The sequence below is a fragment of the Musca autumnalis genome, unplaced genomic scaffold (assembly GCF_047663935.1).
Source record: "Musca autumnalis isolate F117 unplaced genomic scaffold, ASM4766393v1 scaffold_2, whole genome shotgun sequence".
NCBI lineage: Eukaryota > Metazoa > Arthropoda > Insecta > Diptera > Muscidae > Musca > Musca autumnalis.
This window is the reverse complement of record NW_027411755.1, coordinates 228,329,362-228,348,801: the sequence shown is the minus strand read 5'-3', so window position 1 is coordinate 228,348,801 and position 19,440 is coordinate 228,329,362. Positions and strand designations below refer to the sequence as shown.

General features: G+C 30.9%; 1 protein-coding gene across 1 annotated transcript in view; it reads left to right on the top strand.

Moving 5' to 3' along the window:
- The first annotated feature begins 1,925 nt into the window (after nucleotides 1-1,925).
- LOC141395334 (uncharacterized) overlaps nucleotides 1,926-19,440 on the top strand; it is a 44,544-nt gene continuing 27,029 nt past the window's right edge. Inside the window, exon 1 of the mRNA XM_073971004.1 lies at nucleotides 1,926-2,033. The gene's annotated coding sequence lies outside the window, so the exon portion shown is untranslated. The remainder of the gene's footprint in view (nucleotides 2,034-19,440) is intronic.

Below are 19,440 nucleotides of genomic sequence, written 5' to 3'. Positions count from 1 at the left end.
ATTTAACAATGTGATCCAAAAGGCGAATTAAAGCGAATTCAGACCGAAGTCTTCATTTGCTGTCAACATTAGGCCTGTTCGATAACTTCGCAAGTTAAAAGTATTTGCAAGTTCTTGAAACTACTTCTCATTTCTCTTTTACTGAATAAGTTTGTTATCGAACAACATTTTGTAAAAGTTTGTACAAATTTGTACAAACTTTTGAGTTATCGTACAGACCTATTTTTGAGCGAAGTATCCACAAAAGTAGGAAGAAAACGGTAAAATATTCTTCGCCTAGCCTAATTAAAGAAGTTGTATACAGATATTCTTTATGGAAGCGTAATATTTGTTATTTATTTTTAATTAAAATTTTGTTTTGACATCAAATGAAGACGTCAGTTGGTATTACTGTAGCACCTTCTTTCTTGCACCATGCTGCCAATTAAGGTGCATATATAAAATTTTTCGAGAAAAAATTGTTAACAAGTTATTTTTGTTTGGCGTAACAGAAAATGCCAGCTGATCGGACTTTAACTACCAAAATAAGTTGTTAAAATAGAATTCTCATACAAAAACACAACAAATGTTGAAGTTTTAAGTGTACTAGAAGAGATTTTATTGTTTTTTTTCGCGATGCATCTACCTGTTTCTCTATAGCTTGACATTTTCAGCGAATTAAAATGACAAATTTGAATTAACCGAGGGATTTTTTAAATAATTTGAGCGGAAGCTGTGGTCGACTTATGGCCCCGGCACATACGGTACGTTGTGCGTTGCGTCACGCGTTAAAAACAACAACCACATGAAAAAATGTAAGTGATGCCAAGTTTGTTCTTGAAGTTTTCATGTGGTTGTTGTAACGCGACGCACAACGTACCGTATGTGCCGGGGCCAATACAGCCTGTTTCACAATAGGTGTGTACGACAACTTTCCCAGCAATAATTACTCACTCAGTTCCAGCAACCTCTCTCAGTGAATTTTACTCTCTCAAGCAAGAAAAATTGCAGAAAGTTATCGAACAACATTTTGCAAAAACTTGCAAGAAAGTCAGCTGTTTCCGAAAATGTATGAAAATTGTTTTTGTTTCTTTTCATATTTTAAACCAAATGGAACAAAAACATAAATTTTAAAACTGCAGTTTACTTTTTTAACGCTTTAATCCTATCCACAACGCTTTAAAATCTAAAAAAATGTGCAATTGTAAATTTTCTTGGTCAAAAATGTTAACATTTCGAGTTGTTTACATTGAACAGGTGATTAAAAGTCAGCTGATCAGACTTCCAAATTTTCGCGGGACAAATTTTCATAGCTAAAATTTGCAAGTTCTCAGTCACAAAACTCTCCAAAAATCTTTCCAAACTCGCTATCTTTTGCTGGACAATTTTGTTATCGAACAGCATTCAGTAAAAATTCGTACGAATTTTTAAAATTTTTTGGGTTATCGTACAGACCTTATGTCGAACGAAAATGAAAACGAAAGAAAAACACACAGAAAAAAATATTTCAAGAATTTTTACATATTTTCGTTCGTGATGTAGTTTTTTCATACTGTACAGGTACCTCACAAAAGATACATGTGCAGTTTCTTAATTCCATCCGAAAGCCACTATTTTTTCAAAAATATGTAATTTTCATGAGATACAAAATCACTTTCCTATTTTCCCCTATATTCCACTATTTGCTCTTATATTTCCTCTCGTTCTCGTTTTCTTTTGAATGGTTTCGTCATCTCACCATCTTATTGACAATGTATCAACAAACCACAACACAACCCCCACCATCGTCTCATCATCACAACAACAAACCACACCACAACAACATACCTAAACTAGGTAGCAACAATTTTGTTGTTAGTTAACAGACAAACCAAACAACAGTGCGTTTGGTTGTATAGTTCGCAACTACAAATTTTTAATTCCTTTAATATAAAGGCAACATCTGATATCTCAACCTAGTGCTGATAGACTCAACCTGTATGTACACATATTTCGTATTGTTCTGCTATGTTCACAAGACGATAACAAGTACAGTGAAAATCATTAGAAGAAAGGTAAGTTACAATAATACAAAATTAAAGAACTTTTATTAAGTAGCAAAATTTGTATCTGGTTTGGTTGGTTGTGTGTGGTGGTTGTTAGTCCAATTATAACAAAAATAAGAATTCGTCAAAATTGTTTTTTTTCAATCTCTCAGAAAAACTCAGTTTTTTTGCTTTATGAAAGGCGTTCATGAAATGCAGAAATTTGAGCCTTGGCAAGACCTTATGAACACTATTCCTGAAATGCCGTAATTATTTTTTTCTGTGTATGATTTTCAATTTTTGTAGTTGTTTCGAAGCAAAAACAAAGTCAATATCATGGCAGAACTACCAGGTAGTGGTATCACACCAGCTGATCGAATATGAAAAGTCAAATCCCTTTATAAAAAAATAATTTTTGTTGTAATTTCCCCAACAACATAAAGAAAGTTTTGACATAACATATTCAAATTTTTACGATGCCACTACCTGGGTAATTGTGCCATGGTCAATATTAAGACATGGTAGAATAAGAAAAGGTAGCAGCAATACACAGCTGACTGAACTGGGTTGTAACGTTAGTGTCAAATTTCATATGACATTTTATACATTTATTTCTATTTCGATGTACATTAGGGACATATATTTTTTGAAAAAAAAAAAATATATCATTCGGAAAAAACCATTTCCCAGAAAGACTTCTTCATATCAATGATATGTAACCTCCTCCAAGTTCGAACGATAAGCCGTAAGAATAAATCCCCGCTTGTAGAGGCGACACAACGTTCGTTAATATGTGAGGTATTTTGTTAAAATTTAAAAAAATAAATCCCTAATAAACATGTGCTTCTGTGATTTCTAAAACAAAACATTGAAACAGCTTCTCCTTTTTCTATGAATTTCCAGCGACCCCAAACTTTTCTGCAAGAATTCTACTTTCTGCGAGAATTTATGCATTTAGTGGAATGATGTGGAAACATGAAAATTGGAAATGTAACGAATTTTCATTCATGTTTTCCAAAATATTCAACCAAATGTGAAAAATTATTAGTTTTTTAAATTCCAATAATTTATAGACATTTCCTTGTTTTGTTTACAAATACAACTGGCAGTAACGTTACAAACAAAAACAAATTCCTTTGTGGTTGTTGTTCGAGTTGTATTTGTTGTAGTATTAACTTTACCTTGTATTTGTTCTACCATGATATTAAGATTAAAAGTAAAGTTTATGTGTTTTTCGTTCGCATTCATTTTCTTTCGACATAGTGAAACAGGCACTTAATGTCAAATAAAAAATAAAACAATTATGTTACAGTGTTTTATTTATACATGCACTTAAAACCTGCATTTGAATTAAAAATTGTGACAATATTAAATGGCAAGCGTTTTATTTGAGAATCCATCATGAATAATTATTTTCTAGTTTTAAGTGCATTTATAATTAAAACTAACTTAATTTTTTTAAATTATTTTTAACTTTTCAGTAATTAAATTTTTTGACCACTGAGAATCTCATAACAAAATTATAGCCAATTAAGGCCAAAAATGTACATAAAACTTTATAATGCCTGAAATCGTGTGGTACCGTTATATAAGGGCTATACCAAAACATCGACTTATGTCCATCATTTTTGGTGGGGAAGTTTCTGTACCTGAAATCGGGTGGTACCGCTATATGGATGCTATACCAAAACTTTGACCTATGTCCAACATTTTTGGTGAGGAAGTTTCTGCACCATTGGGAACCCCTAATTACAAATTACAACCAATTCGGCCTAAAAATGAAGATAGAACCCTTAAAATACTTTAAATAGGGTGGTAACGCTATATGGGGACCATAAAAAAATGGACCCCCAATCTTCCTCATGATGGAAACTCTCAAATAAAACGCTTGCCGGTTAATTTTGCCACCATTTTTAATTTAAATGCAAAGCGATTTCCATCATGAGGAAGAATATAACTATTGAGGTTAAGCGACAAATTATTTTCTAGTTTTAAGTGAATTTATAAATAAAACACTAAAAGTTAATTTTTTTAATTATTTTTTTTTATTTTTAACTTTTTAGTAAATACATTTTTTGACCACTGAGAAGTCCATAACCAAATTACAGTCAATTTAGGCCGAAAATGTAGATAACAACTTTAAATTGCCTGAAATCGAGTGGTACCGTTATATGGGGGCTACACCACTGTACAATTGGTAACTCCAAATGTCAAATTACAGCCAATTCGGACAAAAAATTAAGACAAAATCCTCAAAACACCTGAAATTAAATCGGGTGGTACCGCTATATTCGGGCTATAGGAAAAATGGACCCATATTGGTTTTGGTTTCATATTCATGTAATGTCATTCAAATCTGAAAAGTGTGCAAAGTTTCAGTTTGATTGGTAAAAATGAGTTATTAGATTTGAACTAAACGGACACCAAAGCAAGTTAAATAAAACACTGTAAAAATAGAAAACATTAGTTGAGGGAAACGACCTTTTTACAGTGTTTACAGTGTTTTATTTAACTTGCTTCGGTGTGTGTTTAGTTCAAATCTGGTAACTCATTTTTAACACGGTTGCAGTTGACCAATCGAACTAAAACTTTGCACACTTTTCAGATTTAGATGACAATACATGAATATGAAATCAAAACCGATATTGGTCCATTTTTACACTGTTTCACAGGGTTTTATCTAATTTGCTTTTCAAATCTGGTAACTAATTTTTCACACAGTTGCAGTTGACCAATCGAACTTAAAATTTGCACACATTTCAGATTTGGATGACAATACATGAATATGAAATCAAAACCAATATTGGTCCATTCTAACAGTGTTTTTACGGTGTCTAACTTGATCCCCTTTTCAAATCTGGTAACTCATTTTTAACACGGTTACAGTTGACCAATCGAACTAAAACTTTGCACACTTTTCGGATTTAGATGACAATACATGAATATGAAACCAAAACAAATACGGGTCCATTATTTCCTATAGCCCGCATATAACGGTACCACCCGATTTCTGGTATTTTGATTTTCAAATCTGGTCACTCGTTTTTCACGCAGTTGCAGGTGACCAATCGTACTAAAACTTTGCACACTTTTCAGATTTGGATGACTATACATGAATATGAAATCATAACTAATATTGGTCCATTCTTACAGTGTTTTTACGGTGTCTAACTTGACGCCCTTTTAAAATCTTGTAACTGATTTTTAACACGGTTGCAGTTGACCAATCGAACTAACACTTTGCACATGTTTCATATTTAGATGATAATACATGAATATGAAACCAAAACCAATATGGGTCCATTTTTTCCTATAGCCTCCATATAACGGTACCACCCGACTTCTGGTATTTTGAGGATTTTGCCTTCATTTTTAGCCCGAAATTGCTGTAACTTGGCATTTGGAGTTCTCAATAGTCCAGGAACTTCCCCACAAAAAATTGTGGACGTAGATCAAGGTTTAATATAGCATCCATATATGTAACTGTACCACCCAATTTCAAGCATTTTAATCTACATTTTCTGCTCAAATGGTCTGTAATTCGGCATCTGGGGATCTCAGTGATTAAAAAATGTATTTACTAAAAAGTTAAAAATAAAAAATAATTTAAAAAAAATTAAGTTTCAGTGTTTTATTTAGAAATGCACTTAAAACTTAAAAATAATTTGTCGCTTAGCCTCAATATATATATTCTTTCTCATGATAGAATCTCTCAAATAAAACGCTTGCCGTTTAATTTTGCCACCATTCATAATTTAAATGCAAGCGTTTTATTTGAGAGATTCTATCATGAGAAAGAATATATATATTGAGGCTAAGCGACAAATTATTTTTAAGTTTTAAGTGCATTTCTAAATAAAACACTGAAACTTAATTTTTTTAAATTATTTTTTATTTATTTTCAATAAAATACAAAATATTTCCTTCCTTTGGTTCCTTCATTGGCGAACAAATTGTTCTGTTTTGGCAAGCCAGGTGATTGCTTGCTGGTTTCTGCTGGTAAGGTGTCTGTTTAATTTTTACAATTTTCTTGCAAAAGAGAATGAAAACTCCTTCTTCTCTGAGAAAGTAACCAGACAGATCTTATATCGAACGAATATGAAAACGAAAGAAAAACTACTAATTTTCAACTACTGATTTTCATATTTTGTAGTTGTTTCGAAGCAAAAACAAACAGCCTGTTTCTGTATCTCGAAAGAAGAATGTGTGCGAATGAAACACGCACAAACTTTAGTTTTCGAAATAATTTTACCTTTGCTTTTGCATCAAAACAAAAATCAAATTTGAAAAACACAAGAGTTTGGACGTGTTTCATTCGCACACATTCTTCTTTCGACATACAGAAACTGGCTGAAAGTCAATATTAACATGAAAAGTAAAGTTTATGTATTTTTCGTTCGCATTTATTTTCTTTCGACATAGTGAAAGTGAACTCTCGGACCTATTCTGATAATTCTTTCCTGGGCTATTTTATAACCCCATGGAAGACTAAATAACAAATTTCAGTCCTTCGGTGGGATATTGACGTCACAAAAGTCGGGAGGTACCGTTCTATGGGGGATATATGAAGGCGTGGACCTATACCGGCAAATTTTATAAGGAACGTTTAATACCCCAAATGAAGACCAAATACCAAATTTCACCCATTTCGGTGGAATATTGAGGCCACGACCTTCAAAATACCGAAAATAGGGAGGTATCGTTCTATGGGGGCTATACTAAGGCGGTTATATGGCATTAAAAAAGATTTTATTTACAGTACCGTTATATGCTGTTTATATTAGAGCTTTTTGCAGGGTTAACCTTCTTTGAGAAGATTTGTTTGAAATATAAGCAATGGAATTGACATTTAAAACCCAGTCGGTTTGTTAAATCCGGTTATATATAAACGGGGTGTTATACTAAAATTTTACCGGAAAACAAAAAAAAAATGCATTTTTAAATTGAGCATTGAAAATGATGCACCACAATTATCTATTAATTGTTTCCAAATTGTTTACTTTTTATGCCATTTTAGTAATGCGAATGGTAGAATAATTGGTTCCCTATCGTTTTCAGTAGTTTTTTATTAATTACAACAGAAATAATACGTACTCTGACATAACCCTTAATGATTTTTCATAGTCATTTTTTGGAAAATAACTTCAATAACTAGAAATTTCTAGCAAAATTGCCTACAAAGGGACATCAATTACAATCATGCCAAAATTACGTCAGGAACATAATTTTTTTTCTATCGGAATCAATGTCAAAACTACTGCAAAGAATAGGAAACCAATTATTCTAGCATTCTGATTACTAAAATGGCTTAAAAATCGTAAAACTTGGAACTTGGGAGAGATTATTGGAGAGTTTTCTGACTAACAATCCAACACTCCACCAGTAATCTCAATTCCAAATGTCAGTATTTCAGGTCTATCCGTTTACCCAAATCCCTATTGTACCAAATTTACTTTACTTTTCGTATACATAAGTACGAATTTCCAAAACTACCTCCATATCTCAATCCTACGTTCCTACAGTGATCCTAATTCCATATTTCAGGATTCCAACCAAATTTAGTACCATTCAGTACTTTTCGTAGAAATGAGTACACATTTCCAAAACCAACTCCTAGTATCTACCCAACTGCTCAACCTTGATTCTGATTCCAAATTTCAAGCTTCTAGCTTTATCCGTTCAGATAATACCAAATGGTACCAAATTTAGTACATTTTAGTACTTTTCGTACACTTGTAGTTCGAATTTTTGAAAACCGTTCGGTAAGTTTATCCTATATTTCATCAATGATCCTCATTCCAAATTATAACTTTACCGATTCCATACCATATTTAGTACCTTTTAGGACATTTCGTACCCTTCTAGTTCGAATTAACAAAAACCCAGCCTTATCTGACACCTTCGGACCAAGAGTGACACTCACCTAAAATTTCAAGATTCTAGCTTTAGCCGTTTATTCTGGGCGTTGATTATCAGTCAGTCAATGAATCAGTGAGTCAATCAGTCATCATTAGTGAACTCTTTTATAATATTAGATTGGAAATATGCTGTGGTTCAATGGTTACATGCCCGTCTTGCAGACTTAAAGCCTGAGTTCAAATAAAATGTAAAAGATGTATCTATCCACTTGTCATTTTCTTTCTTTTGACTAAAATCATTGAAATTTTCCCTCAGCCAGAAGACGTAAGAAAATGTCGAACCCCACCGACAGAACGCACATAATGTATTATGTATTAGTTTACAATTTATAACAGTAACAGGTGGAATGCAAAATTTACAAATAACCTATTAAAAATGGAAGACATCAAATTTGTTATTAAACAGGCCAAGAAAAGAACACCCATAAAAATATACAGCCACATGTAAAAAATAACAAAAGACACACACAAAATTTCACTTAATCACTTGTGAAGTTAATTAAAAGAAATAAAAAACAACGACTCAAGTTAGTTGATTCTGGCCAACAAACCTAATATTTATGGTCATTATCTAATTTTCCTTGAATTTTCTACTGATGTTTTTTTTCATATATTCTATACAAAGTATTTGAACTATTCGTGTTTTTTATCAAATGCTTTCTTTGTGTATTTTGTTTTAAAAGAGCAAACAAACATCATTGGAATGATGGACGATGGAATGTGACAGGATGAAGGAATGAAACGTGTGAGTAAATTAAATTTATACCACAGGGAGTGCCGTTTAACCGAACAGTGTGAACAAAAACTAAAACGGGGGAATATACTAAATGAAACTAATCATATATTTATAGTTACACTTAAAGAAAAAATTTGGTCTTAATAATAATTATAATTCACTTCATAAAGAATATTTTTCGAGCCAGTGAATTTTTTAAAGAATACTTTTCGAGCCCCAGGATTTTTCAAAGAATATTTTTCGAGTCCGTGGATTTTTAAAGAATAATTTTCGAGCCCGTGGATTTTTTAAAGAATATTTTTCGAGCCCGTAGATTCTTTAAAGAATATTTTTCGAGTCCCTGGATTTTTTAAATAATACTTTTCGAGTCAGTAAATTAAAAAAAAAAACATTTTTCGAACCCCTGGATTTTTTAAAGAATATTTTTTAGAGCCGGTGGATTTTTTAAAGAATATTTTTCGAGCCCGTGGATTCTTTAAAGAACAATTTTCGAGCCCGTAGATTTTTTAAAGAATATTTTTCGAGCCCGTACATTCTTTAAAGAATATTTTTCGAGTCCCTGGATTTTTTAAATAATACTTTTCGAGTCAGTAAATTAAAAAAAAACATTTTTCGAGCCCGTGGGTTTTTTAAAGAATATTTTTCGAGCCCGTAGATTTTTGAAGAACATTTTTCGAGTACGTGGGTTTTTTTAAACAACATTTTTCGAGCCCGTGAACTTTTTAAAGACTATTTTTCGAGCACGTTGATTTTTTAAAGAATATTTTTCAAGCCCATGGATTTTTTAAAGAATATTTTTCGAGCCCGTGGATTTTTTAAAGAATATTTTTCGAGGCCGTGGATTTTTTAAAAAATGTTTTTTGAGCCTATGGATTTTTTTAAGAATATTTTTCGAGACCGTGGGTTTTTTAAAAAATATTTTTCGAGCCCGTGGATTTTTTAAAGAATTTTTCAAGCACGTTGATATTTTAAGGAATATTTTTCGAGCCCTTAGATTTTTTAAAGAATATTTTTCGAGCCTGTGGATTTTTTAAGGAATATTTTTTAACCCGTTTATTTTTTAAAGAATATTTTTCGACCCCATGATTTTTTAGAGAATATTTTTGAGCCCGTGGATTTTTGACAAATATTTTTCGAGCTCCTGGATTTTTTAAAGAATATTTTTCGAGCACGTGCGTTTTTTAAACAGCATTTTGCGAGCCCGTAGATTTTTAAAAGAATATTTTTCGAGCACGTGGATTTTTTAAAGAATAGTTTTTGACCCCACGGATTTTTTAAACAACATTTTTCGAGCACTTGAGTTTTTTAAAGAATATTTTTCGACCCCGTGGATTTAAAAAAAAAATCGAGCACGTGGATTTAAAAAAAAAATGTCGAGCCCGTGGATTTTTTAAAGAACATTTTTCGATCCCGTCGATGTATTAAAGAAAATTTTTGATCCCGTGTATGTATTAAAGAATACTATTCGAGCCCGTGGATTTTTTAATGAATATTTTTCGAGCCCGTGGATTTTTTAACGAATATTTTTTGAGCCTGTGGGTTTTTTAAAAAAATATGTTTCGAGCCCGTGAATTTTTTAAAGAATAGTTTTCGTGCCCGTGGATTTTTTAAAGAACATTTTTTAAAAAACATTTTTCGAGCCCCTGGATTTTTTAAAGAATATTTTTCGAGCCAGTAGATTTTGTAAAGAATACTTTTCGAGTCCGTGGATTTTTAAAGAATATTTTTTGAGCACGTGGATTTTTTAATGAAATTTTTTCGAGTCCCTGGATATTTTAAAGAATACTTTTCGAGTCTGTGGATTTTTTAAAGAAAAATTTTTGAGCACGTTGATTTTTTTAAGGAATATTTTTCGAGTCCTTAGATTTTTTAAAGAAAATTTTTCGAGCACTTGGATTTTTTGAAGAAAAATTTTCAAGCCCGTGGATTTTTTAAAGAATATTTTTCGAGCACGTTGACTTTGTTAAGGAATATTTTTCGAGCCCTTAGATTTTTTAAAGAATATTTTTCGAGCCCGTAGATTTTTGAAGAACATTTTTCGAGTACGTGTTTTTTTTTAAACAACATTTTTCGAGCCCGTGAACTTTTTAAAGACTATTTTTCGAGCACGTTGATTTTTTAAAGAATATTTTTCAAGCCCATGGATTTTTTAAAGAATATTTTTCGAGCCCGTGGATATTTTAAAGAATATTTTTCGAGGCCGTGGATTTTTTAAAAAATGTTTTTTGAGTCTATGGATTTTTTTAAGAATATTTTTCGAGACCGTGGGTTTTTTTAAAAAATATTTTTCGAGCCCGTGGATTTTTTAAAGAATTTTTCAAGCACGTTGATTTTTTAAGGAATATTTTTCGAGCCCTTAGATTTTTTAAAGAATATTTTTCGAGCCTGTGGATTTTTTAAGGAATATTTTTTAACCCGTTTATTTTTTAAAGAATATTTTTCGACCCCATGATTTTTTAGAGAATATTTTTGAGCCCGTGGATTTTTTAAAGAATATTTTTGGAGGCCGTGGATTTTTTAAAGAATATTTTTCGAGACCGTGGATTTTTTAAAGAATATTTTTCGAGCCCGTGGATTTTTTAAAGAATAATTTTCGGGTCCGTGGATTTTTTAAAAAAACCTTTTTCGAGCCCCTGGATTTTTTAAAGAATATTTTCGAGCCAGTGGATTTTTAAAAGAATACTTTTCCAGACCGTTGACTTTTAAAGAATATTTTTCAAGCCCGTGGATTTTTTAAAGAATATTTTTCGAGGCCGTGGATTTTTTAAAGAATATTTTTCGAGACCGTGGATTTTTTTAAAGAATATTTTTCGAGACCGTGGATTTTTTAAAGAATATTTTTCGAGCCCGTGGATTTTTTATAGAATATTTTTCGACCCGTGGATTTTTTAAAGAATATTTTTCGAGCCCGTGGATTTTTTAAAGAATATTTTTCGAGCCCGTGGATTTTTTAAAGAATATTTTTCGAGCCCGTGGTTTTTTTAAAGAATATTTTTCGAGCCCGTGGATTTTTTAAAGAATATTTTTCGAGCCCATAGATTTTTTAAAGAATATTTTTCGAGCCCGTGGATTGTTTAAAGAATATTTTTCGAGCCCGTGGATTTTTTAAAGAACATTTTTCGAGCACTTGGATTTTTTAAAGAATATTTTTGGAGCCCGTGGATTTTTTAAAGAACATTTATCGAGCACTTGGATTTTTTAAAGACTATTTTTGGAGCCCGTGGACATTTTAAAGAATATTTTTCGAGCACTTGGATTTTTTAAAGAATATTTTTGGAGCCCGTGGATTTTTAAATGAACATTTTTCTAGCCCGTGGATTTTTAAATAAACATTTTTCTAGCCCGTGAATTTTTTAAAGAATATTTTTCGAGCCCGTGTATTTTTTAAAGAATATTTTTCGAGCCCGTGGATTTTTAAAGAATATATTTCGACAGTAGACGGAGGACCTTTTGAGGTCTTCTATTTACAGAAGCCTTCTTGAGGTCTTCTATAGACAACAGAATAACATTTGAGGTCATCTATAGAGGTCTCCTATAGACACAACAGAGGAATTCCTTAGGACTTATATAAAACTGAGGTATTTTAAAGGCAACAAAATACTTCTTAATGTCTTCTATAGAGAACAGAAGACCTGTTGAGGTCTAATATAATCGAAAACGAACGAAGACCATCACTGTACTTGTAGAGTCCTTACATTTTACCCAATAGAGGTGTTAAATCGGGAACATCGTCCATCGTTTAGCCCAGAAATCTTGTTTTAGCATAAATAGGGTTCCTGAACCAAACCGATATCCACTTCAGTTCTTCTGAGGGAGAGTAGAATTTCGTCAGCTGCCTCCAATCTCCACTGACTGCGGCATGGGGAAAAAGAAAAAATGTAACAAATCCTGCAGATATTTTCAAAATATGTAGGTCTTTTTATTTCTTGATTTTAGTTTGGCTTTAGGTCAGAAAATAAAAACAATAGAGTTTGTTTTTTATTTTATTTTTATTGTTCCAATATTTCGATCTTCTCCGAAGATCATCATCAGGGAATTTTTCTTTAAAAAAGAACAATTGACAATCATTATATAAATTTACTGTGAACAACATCTTGTTTTAAGTGCTACTTATGAAAACTTTGTTTAATTATTTCCATAATTTCAGAGATCTCAGATCTTCATCCCATGTTCGAACCCCTTCTACAAGATTTCATACAAGTCACAGTGTTTTTATTTTAAAAAGAATGTAATATTTTCATGCTGAGACACTCCTTATTGGTTTTTTTAGTTTGTGTGTTCCTTCCTGCGCATCTGCATGATGGTCAGCCAGAAGTTCGTAGTAATTTGCGTGGTGGCATTTGATGGTTTTCTTTGTTTGTTGCATGTTTCATGTAGGTGGTAATGGTGACGACGATGGTACTAGTAGTAGTTCTGGAATGCTGCTAGTGATAATGTTGATGAAGTGTTTTGCTATTGCGACATAGTTAAAATAGCGCCAACAGGCGAACTATACACGGCACGCATACATCGATAGATAGTTATAAGGAATATGTATGTTCGTATGTTATGCCATACATACATAAATCCTGTTTGTCCTTTTAAAGTGAATGAGCGTAACGTAGTACCTATGCATGAATATTAAATAAAACAATGATATCCCCCTTGGATTGTTTTTTTACGTAGAAAATAGTCAAGAAGGATTGTGTGGAGAATACAGGGTAATACTTTAGAAAACACATTTTGCTATTTTTGGAGCCCGTGGATTTTTTAAAGAATATTTCTCGAGGCCGTAAACCTTTTAAAGAATATTTTAAACAATATTAGCCAATAACAGCCCTCGGATTTTTCAAATTTTCGAGGCCGTGGATTTTTTAAAGAATATTTTTCGAGCCTGTGGATTTTTTAAAGAATATTGTTACGGAATTAGGTTTAACTAATCTCCGTGTAGACGTTGTTTTATTCCCCAGTACGATTTGTACCAAATAAAACAGGGTTCGTTTTAGATTACGTTTCTACAATGCCTTATTTACTTTATTACACTTATTCAGAACCGACTTTAATTACAAAGCACACAGCAAGTCTCTAGTTAGCACGCATCTCTTATTTAACCGATCTATTCAGTTCAACGCTTAAAACACGACTACCCCGTCATTGCCATTTCCCCGGTAATTTATATCCCAAAGTCTCCCTGTTCGAGAAATATCTAGAGCATATGGCAACACCTCGAATCTGTACAACGAACACACAGACGCACATTCGCACTAAGCGAACAACCATACTCACATACATACATGGGGGATGATCAATGACGTAATTACAACAACAAATGAATGTAAGAAAAGAAGTGACAAACTAAACAATAATTACATGACTATGACAAACAAAATAAAAGCACATTAATGAAAGGTAAAGAACATCTAGAATAATGAAGAGAGTTCTACATGGTAGTTGTTGTTGCTTAAATAAAGTAACTGCGTAATAAAAACTTTACGTTACAATTCAAATTTTTAAATTAACGGAAATTAAACTAAACTAACTTAAACCTATCAGTTACATTCGTAACAATATTTTTCGAGAATATTTTTTAAAGAATATTTTCCCTCCCCGTGGATTTTTTAAACAATATTTTTGAGCCCGTAACCCTTTTTAAAAATATTTTAAACAATATTTTCCCAGCCCTCGGATTTTTCAAAGAATATTTTACGAGCCCGTTGATTTTTTAAAGAATATTTTTCGAGCCCGTGGAATTTTAAAGAATATTTTTCGAGCCCGTGGAGTTTTTAAAGAATATTTTTGGAGCCTGTGTATTTTTTAAAGAATATTTTCGAGAATATTTTTTAAAGAATATTTTCCCTATATTTTCCCAATATTTTTTGAGCCCGTGGATTTTTTAAAAATACTTTTCTAGCTCGGGAATTTTTTAAAGAGTAGTTTTTGAGCCCATCGATTTTTTAAAGAATATTTTTCTAGGCCGTGGATTTTTTAAAGAATATTTTTCGAGCCCTGGATTTTTTTAATAATATTATTCTATCCCTTGGATTTTGTAAAGGTCATTTTTCGAACCCATGGATTTTTTAAAGAATATTTTTCGAGCCTGTGGATTTTTTTAAAAATATTTTTCGACCCCACGGGTTTTTAAAGAATATTTTTCTAGTCCGTGGATTTTTTAAAAAAAATTTTCTAGTCCGTGGATTTTTTAAAGTATATTTTTCTATTCCGTGGATTTTTTAAAGAATATTTTTCCAGTCTGTGGATTTTTTAAAAAATATTTTTCTAGTCCGTGGATTTTTTAAAGAATATTTTTCTATTCCGTGGATTTTTTAAAGAATTTTTTCTAGTCCGTGGATTTTTAAAGAATATTTTCCTAGTCCGTGGTTTTTCTAAAGAATATTTTTCTAGTCCGTGGATTTTTTAAAGAATATTTTTCTAGTCCGTGGATTTTTTAAAGAACATTTTTCTAGTCCGTGGATTTTTTAAAGAATATTTTTCTAGTCCGTGGATTTTTTAAAGAACATTTTTCTAGTCCGTGGATTTTTTAAAGAATATTTTTCTAGTCCGTGGATTTTTTAAAGAATATTTTTCTAGTCCGTGGATTTTTTAAAGAATATTTTTCTAGTCCGTGGATTTTTTAAAGAATATTTTTCTAGTCCGTGGATTTTTTAAAGAGTTTTTGAGCCCATGGATTTTTTAAAGAATATTTTTCGAGCCGTGGATTTTTTTAAGAATATTATTCTAGCCCTTGGATTTTGTAAAGGTCATTTTTCGAACCTATGGATTTTTTAAAGAATATTTTTCGAGCCTGTGGATTTTTTTTAAATTATTTTTCGACCCCACGGGTTTTTAAAGAATATTTTTCTAGTCCGTTGATTTTTTAAAGAATATTTATCTAGTCCGTGGATTTTTTAAAGAATATTTTTCTAGTCCGTGGATTTTTTAAAGAATATTTTTCTAATCCGTGGATTTTTTAAAGAATATTTTCCTAGTCCGTGGATTTTTTAAAGAATATTTTTCTAGTCCGTGGATTTTTTAAAGAATATTTTTCTAGTCCGTGGATGTTTTAAAGAATATTTTTCTAGTCCGTGGATTTTTTAAAGAATATTTTTCTAGTCCGTGGATTTTTTAAAGAATATTTTTCTAGTTTTTGGATTTTTTAAAGAATATTTTTCTAGTCCGTGGATTTTTTAAAGAATATTTTTCTAGTCCGTTGATTTTTTAAAGAATATTTTTCTAGTCCGTGGATTTTTTAAAGAATATTTTTCTAGTCCGTGGATTTTTTAAAGAATATTTTTCTAGTCCGTGAATTTTTTAAAGAATATTTTTCTAGTCCGTGGATTTTTTAAAGAATATTTTTCTAGTCCGTGGATTTTTTTAAGAATAGTTTTCTAGTCCGTGAATTTTTTAAGGAATTTTTTTCGTGCCGATGGATTTTTTAAAGAATTTTTTTCGTGCCGATGGATTTTTTAATGAACATTTTTCGAGCCCTTGGATTTTTAAAGAATATTATTCTAGTCCGTTAATTTTTTAAAGAACATTTTTCGAGCACTTGCATTTTTTAAAGAAAATTTTTAGAGCCCATGGATTTTTTAAAGAATATTTTTCGAGCCTGTGGATTTTTTAAAGAATATTTCTCGATCCCACGGGTTTTTAAAGAATATTTTTCGACCTGATTGATTTTTAAAGAATATTTGTCGAGCCCGTGAATTTTTTAAAAAATATTATTCTAGCCCATGGATTTTTTAAAGAATATTTTTCGAGCCGATGGATTTTTAAAGAATATTTGTCGAGCCCGTGAATTTTTTAAAAAATATTATTCTAGCCCATGGATTTTTTAAAGAATATTTTTCGAGCCGATGGATTTTTAAAGAATATTTTTCTATTCCGTGGATTTTTTAAAGAATATTTTTCCAGTCCGTGGATTTTTTAAAGAATATTTTTCTAGTCCGTGGATTTTTTAAAGAATATTTTTCGAGCCGATGGATTTTTAAAGAATATTTTTCTATTCCGTGGATTTTTTAAAGAATATTTTTCCAGTCCGTGGATTTGTTAAAGAATATTTTTCTATTCCGTGGATTTTTTAAAGAATATTTTTCTAGTCCGTGGATTTTTTAAAGAGTTTTTGAGCCCATGGATTTTTTAAAGAATATTTTTCGAGCCGTGGATTTTTTTAAGAATATTATTCTAGCCCTTGGATTTTGTAAAGGTCATTTTTCGAACCTATGGATTTTTTAAAGAATATTTTTCGAGCCTGTGGATTTTTTTTAAATTATTTTTCGACCCCACGGGTTTTTAAAGAATATTTTTCTAGTCCGTTGATTTTTTAAAGAATATTTTTCTAGTCCGTGGATTTTTTAAAGAATATTTTTCTAGTCCGTGGATTTTTTAAAGAATATTTTTCTAATCCGTGGATTTTTTAAAGAATATTTTCCTAGTCCGTGGATTTTTTAAAGAATATTTTTCTAGTCCGTGGATTTTTTAAAGAATATTTTTCTAGTCCGTGGATGTTTTAAAGAATATTTTTCTAGTCCGTGGATTTTTTAAAGAATATTTTTCGAGCCGATGGATTTTTAAAGAATATTTTTCTATTCCGTGGATTTTTTAAAGAATATTTTTCCAGTCCGTTGATTTTTTAAAGAATATTTTTCTAGTCCGTGGATTTTTTAAAGAATATTTTTCGAGCCGATGGATTTTTAAAGAATATTTTTCTATTCCGTGGATTTTTTAAAGAATATTTTTCCAGTCCGTGGATTTGTTAAAGAATATTTTTCTATTCCGTGGATTTTTTAAAGAATATTTTTCTAGTCCGTGGATTTTTAAGGTATATTTTTCTATTCCGTGGATTTTTTAAAGAATATTTTTCCAGTCCGTGGATTTTTTAAAGAATATTTTTCTAGTCCGTGGATTTTTTAAAGAATATTTTTCTAGTCCGTGGATTTTTTAAAGAATATTTTTCGAGCCGATGGATTTTTAAAGAATATTTTTCTATTCCGTGGATTTTTTAAAGAATATTTTTCCAGTCCGTGGATTTTTTAAAGAATATTTTTCTATTCCGTGGATTTTTTAAAGAATATTTTTCCAGTCCGTGGATTTTTTAAAGAATATTTTTCTAGTCCGTGGATTTTTTAAAGAATATTTTTCGAGCCGATGGATTTTTAAAGAATATTTTTCTATTCCGTGGATTTTTTAAAGAATATTTTTCCAGTCCGTGGATTTTTTAAAGAATATTTTTCTATTCCGTGGATTTTTTAAAGAATATTTTTCTAGTCCGTGGATTTTTAAGGTATATTTTTCTATTCCGTGGATTTTTTAAAGAATATTTTTCCAGTCCGTGGATTTTTTAAAGAATATTTTTCTAGTCCGTGGATTTTTTAAAGAATATTTTTCTAGTCCGTGGATTTTTTAAAGAATATTTTTCTAGTCCGTGGATTTTTTAAAGAATATTTTTCTAGTCCGTGGATATATATGAATATTTTTGGAGCCCGTCGATTTTTAAAGAATATTTTTCAAGCCCGTGGATTTTTCAAATAATATTTTTCGAGCCCGTCGATTTTTAAATTTTTTATAAAATAATAAAATATAAAATGGATTTTTTTTGTCAAACAATATTTTTCGAGCCCGTGGATTTTTTTTTAAAAAAAAAGTATTTTTCGAGCCAGTAGATTTTTTAAAGAATAATTTTCGAGCCTGTGGATTTCTCAAACAATATTTTTCGAACCCTTGGATTTCCCAAAAAATATTTTTCGAGCCCGTGGATTTTTTACAAAAAGTATTTTTCGAGCCTGTGGATTTTTTAAAGAATAATTTTCGAGCACGTGGATTTCTCAAACAATATTTTTCGAACCCGTGGATTTCTTAAACAATATTTTTCGAGCCCGTGGATCTATTAAAGAATATTTTTCGATCCCGTGGATTTATTAAACAATATTTTTCGAGCCCGTGGATTTATTAAACAATATTTTTTGAGTCCTTGGATTTTTAAAATAATATTTTTCGATCCCATGGATTTTTTATAAAATATTATTCGAGCCCGTGGTTTTTTAAGGAATATTTTTCGAATCCGTCGATCTTTTAAAGAATATATTTCGAGTCCGTGGATTTTTTAAAGATCATTTTTCTAGCACGTATATTTTATAAACAATATTTTTCGAGCCCGTAGATTTTTTAAACTATATATTTCGAGCCCGTGGATTTTTTAAACTATATTTTTCGAGCCCGTGGATTTTTTAAACTATATTTTTCGAGCCCGTGGATTTTTTAAACTATAGCTCTGTTCCTTTACGTGCAAGAATCTTCAAGTTTTACAACTTTTTACTCGAAAAGCGTTCCTTTACTTCAGACACTATACAATTCATATGGAAGCAGATTACAACTTTTGCTACTTTTGCCGGTTTTACCACTTTCAAAAGTAAAGGAACAGACCATATATTTTTCGAGCCCGTGGATTTTTTAAACTATATTTTTCGAGCCCGTGGATTTTTTAAACTATATTTTTCGAGCCCGTGGATTTTTTAAACTATATTTTTCGAGCCCGTGGATTTTTTAAACTATATTTTTCGAGCCCGTTAATTTTAAAAGAATATTTCATAAATAATATTTTTCTAGCACGTGGATATTTTAAACAATATATCCCGTGGATTTTTTAAAGAATATTTTTCGAGCCTATGGATTTTTTAAAGAACATTTTTCGAGCCCATGGATTTTTTAAAGAATATTTTTCGAGCCTGTGGATTTTTTAAAGAATATTTTTCGACCCCACGGATTTTTAAGGTTATTTTAAAAGAATATTTTTCTAGTCCGTGGATTT